Below are 5,854 nucleotides of genomic sequence, written 5' to 3'. Positions count from 1 at the left end.
TCTATGGGAAGGATCATGAAGATGCCTACAATCACATCAACAAGGTGAATGACATTGCAAACTACTTCAATGTTCCCAATGTTTCTCGTGAAACGGTTTTGTTGCGGATGCTTCCGGTTACTTTTAGAGGGGCGGTCAAGGATTGGCTCAAGGCACTTCCAGCTGGAGCCACCACAACTTGGGCAAAACTTTGTAAAGAATTCATCCAACAATTCATCCCACCACCAAAGTTGTAAAATTGAAGAAAAACATTGCAAACTTCGAACAACAAGGAGGAGAGTCTTTGTATGAAGCCTGGGAGAGGTACAAGCGGTTACTTAGAAATTATCCACAACATGACCTCAATGTGCAACAAGATGTCTTGATATTTTATGATGGGGTGAACGTGATGACTAGAAAACTCCTAGACTCTCAAGGACCGTTAACAATGAATGCTCCAACAACAACAAAAGAAGTTAATTGAAGAGTTTTCCAAGCACTTGAGGGAGTATCACAACCCTCAAGATGACAAGATAAGAGGCTACAAGGATGGAAGTGGAGGTTCTAAATACATAGTTGTGGTCATGGCAAAGTTAGAGTCAATCGACCAGAGGATGACCAAGATGGATCAATCCATCCATGCAATTCGGGTTGGATGTGATAATTATAGCGGACCACATTTGAAAAAGGAGCGTGACCTTGATGAGAACGGGAATCGGAAGGTTCAAGCTTGTTATTCAAGTGGATATAGGTATGATGAAAATTGGAAGAAACCCAAGAAATAGTGGCTACCCTATGATAAGTATCAAAGGGAGAAAGAGGAGAAGTATAGGCAACAAGGTCGAGCGTTTTATCAAAAGGAGCAACCGACTCCCGAAAAGAAGAATGAATTTGAAGCTATGCTTTCCCGATTTGTAGCTGCATCGGAAAAGAGACACGATGAAACTTATATTGTCCTTCATAATCAGCAAGCCTCGATCCGTAATATTGAGCAAAAAATAGGTCAACTCTCGAGGCAATTCAACGAACGGTTATCGAGTACACATCCGAGTAACATGCAACGAAATCTGAAGGCACATATCAAGGTCGTGACTACACAGAGTGGTAAAATCATCAACCCTTTAGTTCCTTTATCTAACAAAAATTCAAATGAAGTGCAAGAAACTAAAGAATAAAAAACAAGGAAGGAAACTGATCAGCAGCCACTGCGTGGCGAGGATGCCATAGAATGGCTGACTGCTGAAAAGAAAAACGACCCTCCTGTTAAGGCTTATAAACCACCGATATCGTTTCCTATCCGAGAAAAACAAGATAAGCAAGCTGAAGACTACAAAAATTTCCTGGAGCATATCAAATCCCTTCAAATCAATATCCTTTTTATTGAAGCGGTGGCTCAAATGCCAAAATATGCAAAGTTCTTGAAGGATTTACTCACCAATAGAAAGAATATGAAAGAGGCATCTAATATGGTTCTTAATGAAAATTGTGCAGCCGCCATGCTAAACAAGCTTCTAAAGAAGATGGGTGATCTGGGGAGTTTGACACTTCCGTGCCAATTTGGGAATTTAGCTACAAGTCATCCCCTTGTCGATTTGGGAGATAGTGTGAATCTTATGTCCTATTCCTTCTTCAAGAAATTGAATCTTCCGGAGCCAAGGCCAAATCACATGGCTATTCACCAAGATAACAAGACGGTGACTTTTCCATGAGGTATATATGAGGACTTGTTAGTTAAAATTGACAAGTTTGTTTTTCCCGCATATATTGTCGTTTTAGATATGAAAGAAGACAACCAAGTTCCAATCATTATCGGAAGGCATTTCCTAAGCACCGTATGGGCCTTGGTGGATATTGGAGAGTCGAAGCTCACTGTTCATGGTGGAGAAGATGCCATAACGTTTGGAGTTGATAGAGAAATGAAACATTCAACGATAAGTGACGAATCGATTTTCTCAGTGGACATTTTTGATACATTGTTGGAGAAAGAATTGGAAGGATGGAAGAATAATGATTCGGAAGGATACATGCCTTTGAAAGAAAGTGGGTTTGATGCAGAAAATGATCTTGCAGAACTGGAGAGGCTTTCGGAGGAAAGTAAGTTTGAAGAAGTTAGAAAACACTCTAAAGACCCACCACGGCATGGCCATTCGAAAAAACGCAATCAGACATCAAGGAAGAAAGCACTACGATCTGTTGATTAGATACCCACATTGTGGCAACTGATCAGAACCCGAAACAAGAATTGAAAGCCTTGACCGCACATTGGAGTATGCATTTTTGGAAGAGAACGAACATAAACCCTTCATAATTGCATATGATCTAGAGCCAAAGGACAAAGAAAGCTTGGTTGAGGTCTTGAAAAAAAACGCAAAAATGCTATTTCTTGGAAGATCACCGACATTAAGGCCAATAGTCCCTCGTTTTGCTCGTACAAGATTAACCTGGAAGAAGGGGTCGAACTAGTAGTACTGTAACATCCATAAAAATTCAAGCCAATTTAAAACTTTTTAAGTCATTCAAAAACCAATAATTATTACAAACATGTTTTCAAAATGGTTTAATGTCAGAGTTTCCCATAATCAAATCATAAAAACATAAGGAGGTGCACGATCACGCCTTCGCCTTCCCGCGATCATCAGAAGTACCTGAAACAATAATCGATAAATGTAAGCTCGAAGGCTTAGTGAGTTATGTTGGATTAGGTGTCTAAGCCCATAACTATAATTAGTCTGTACTTGACCCGATAGCAGCATGGTCCATTTCGGGTTGCCTTCATCAGGACAATTTGATAGGATGGATATTTGAGAAAGATGTTATTTGTGATTTATTAATATATTATAAGTATAATATATTAATTGAGAAATCATATTATTTAATTAGTATTGATCAAGAATTAATTTGGAAATAATTTAGTGATCAAAAGAGACTAATTAAATTAATGGGGACTGATTAAGTCAATCAGTAATATTTATAGTTTGGACCAATGATCCATATTGATTAGGATGGACTAATTCTATGTGGAAGTGAATGAAGAGTTAGTCCATAAGGCCTATCATATGGATTTTTGGATTGCTTAAAGGCTTAAGTAAATGGACTAGGGTTTACAAGTTAAACCTTAGGAAGCCCACACTATAAATGTAGCCCTCCTTTAGCCAAAATTGTACACATGAGTGAAATGACATGAGATGGACAATTTTGTGCTTCATAACTTCTCACTCAATATTCTCCAATTGTTCATGATGTTTGTGACTTGTTTGAGGCACAACACTTAGGGTGCTAAGCTCTTGAGAGTCCAATGTCTACAAGCTACAACAAAGAGGTAACTATTCTAACTAGTTTTATGTTTCAATTACCAATATTGTATGCTAGTTGTAGGTTTCAAGCTTTGGAAATTTTGTTGCATGTATAACTAGAGAAAACTTAGATCCAAAGCTATTACGGTTGTATGTGCACCATAGGAGTTTTATAGTACCTAAAACCCAACAAGTTACCCCCAAAATACCAACACCATACGATCATAATCATATCATATAAACAAACACAACATGTATATTGAGCCTTCAGCCTGACTGGACCGCCCGCACCGGGCCTTCAGTCTATCTGGACTGCTCTCCGAGCCTTCTGCACATCTGGACTGCCTCTCAGGGCCTTCAGCCTATCCAACCACTCGTCGGGCCTTCGGCCTGACTAGTATACCCTCCCGGGTCTCCAGTATATCCGGTCCGCCCTGGGTATCTTGGCCTACAGTACAAAGCAGGACCTGCCTCAACCCAATCCCTCAAACCAACAATCATGTGCATATAAATATCATACGCTAGCATGCAAGTACAGATAGTCATACAGATCTAACATATCACTAATCATGGCAACCATCCTATAACCAGGATACCGATCTAACCGATCAATAACATAACAACCGTCCTATAACCAGGATACCAATCTAACCGATCTCTAATATAGAAGTCATCCTATAACCAGGATACCGACCTACCAGGTCACTAAGCATATCACCATCCTAACTACCAGGATGAAAATCAATAAGCATATCATGCAATAAACCCGGATACAAATGTGATAAGGGTCGGCATTGGTGCCATAGACCCTGTTGATATAGTGAGGAGAACTCACCTCACAAGTAGCTCGAAGTGATAAAGTCAAACTCCACCAATTGCAGCTCCAAGTCCAACACCTACATCCACCGATGATCCACTTCCATAAATTCCTAAATTACCAAAATACCCCAGAAGTCAAATTGGTCGACGCTTGGTCAAAGTCAAAGTCAATCGGTCAAAGTCAACACTCCATGTTGACCCAACTCATCGAGTGCAGCTAGCAACTCATCGAGTTCCTTAAGAACTCAGAAAGTCATAAAACCCTAACTGACTCGCCGAGTTTCCAACCAACCCGTCGAGTCCATGCGTGTCCAGATGTTGGGGAAAACCCTAACTGACTCGTCGAGTCCTCTTACTGACTCGCCGAGTTCATGTAGAAACAGACACGGCCAACCTTCATCCGAATCGCCGAGTCAGCTAAGCGACTCATTGAGTTCATGCAGTCCATTTCTTATACAAATGCTTTTAAGCCACCCCAAAGCTACATATTGCAGATCCAACCTCTTAGAGCATGGTTTCCATGTAAAGTTGCAAACTTTACGTACATGCATGGTCCTAAATGCCAATACTAGACTAAGGGAAAGGTTAAATCAAAGGGAAGGGCCCAAGCTTGCCAAATTTCATAACTTTTTAGTTGTAGAGACCAAGGGGAGTCCATATCTGAAGTTACAACTTCAGATCATGGCTAATACCCGAAATGACTCCCAAATATACTAAAGATGGCCCTAAACCTAAGCATGAAGAGATCTAGTTAAAGATAAGCCAAGGTAACGACTTGTTACCTTCAAAATGGTGCCAAGATGAAGTATAGTCAGATCCACAAGCTCCTCTTTGCTCCAAGCTTGTTATGCTTCACACCTTCTTCACAAAATGCACCAAAATCACTCTTTAAGTGTAACGCCCGTAGATCCGGGCTAGTTAATTTAGAGATAATAGGGGTCGAAAACGACTTTTCGACAAAATATTATTTATAATAAATAATCTTAACCAAGTTGTAGAATATGTCTCAAGGTTTCCATACATATAAAGAACGCCGGAATCCGAGTTATAACGAAGAAGTTATGACCCGCCGAAGTTTTACGGCAAAACCGGCATGGCATCGGGAGACGTAAATAGTGAATTTACGATAGAGCGATTTTTAGCCTTAGCGATCTAAATGAAAGTCGTAGAAAACGTTAAACCGAGAGCGTCCATAAAAAGAACGCCCAAATCTGACTTCGTATGAGGAAGTTATGATTTTTCGAAGTTTCGGCTTAGCAGTGTACAACCCGAAGTTCGAATATTAGATCGAGCGGTTTTTAGCCGACACAACCTAAATGAGAATCGAAGATCTCATTAATAGTAGTGTAACGATAAAAAGACAGACGAAAACGGACGTCGGATGAAGAAGTTATGGATTTTTAACGGACCAATCCTTTCCCGGCCTGTTAAAAATGTAAAATTTAAAATAAACTCAAAATTAGTCGACGGAGTCCAAACAAAAGTTGTAGAGTATGTTCCCGCCTTCGCGTGGATATAAAGAACGTCAAAAACGGAGCTCGTATGCAAAAGTTATGATTTTTAGAAGTCGGAGTAGAAAATCACGAAATCTGATGCGAGATAGATGATGTGGCTCGATCTGAGCCGTCCGATGAAGGCCAGCCTCGCATCCGATGAACGCCACGTCGCTTAGCACTACGCCCCGCGTACGAGGTCCGGTATGCCCTGCGTACGAGGTCCGGTACGCCTCGCGTACGAGGTCTTATTCGGGTCTTGTCCGAGTG

At 40.6% G+C, this 5,854-nt stretch overlaps 1 non-coding gene across 1 annotated transcript; it reads right to left on the bottom strand.

Annotated features, from left to right (window-relative positions):
• Positions 1-235: 235 nt before the first annotated feature.
• On the bottom strand, positions 236-342 carry LOC145128027 (small nucleolar RNA R71). Its single transcript, XR_013716630.1, has one exon. It is a non-coding gene; the product is annotated as a small nucleolar RNA R71 (small nucleolar RNA).
• Between the last annotated feature and the right edge of the window lie 5,512 nt (positions 343-5,854).

This window comes from Lactuca virosa, chromosome 7 (assembly GCF_052849685.1).
Source record: "Lactuca virosa cultivar CGN04683 chromosome 7, Lactuca_virosa_CGN04683_v6, whole genome shotgun sequence".
NCBI classification, from domain to species: domain Eukaryota; kingdom Viridiplantae; phylum Streptophyta; class Magnoliopsida; order Asterales; family Asteraceae; genus Lactuca; species Lactuca virosa.
The sequence above is the reverse complement of the archived record's forward strand: the minus strand, read 5'-3'. Positions and strand labels throughout refer to the sequence as shown.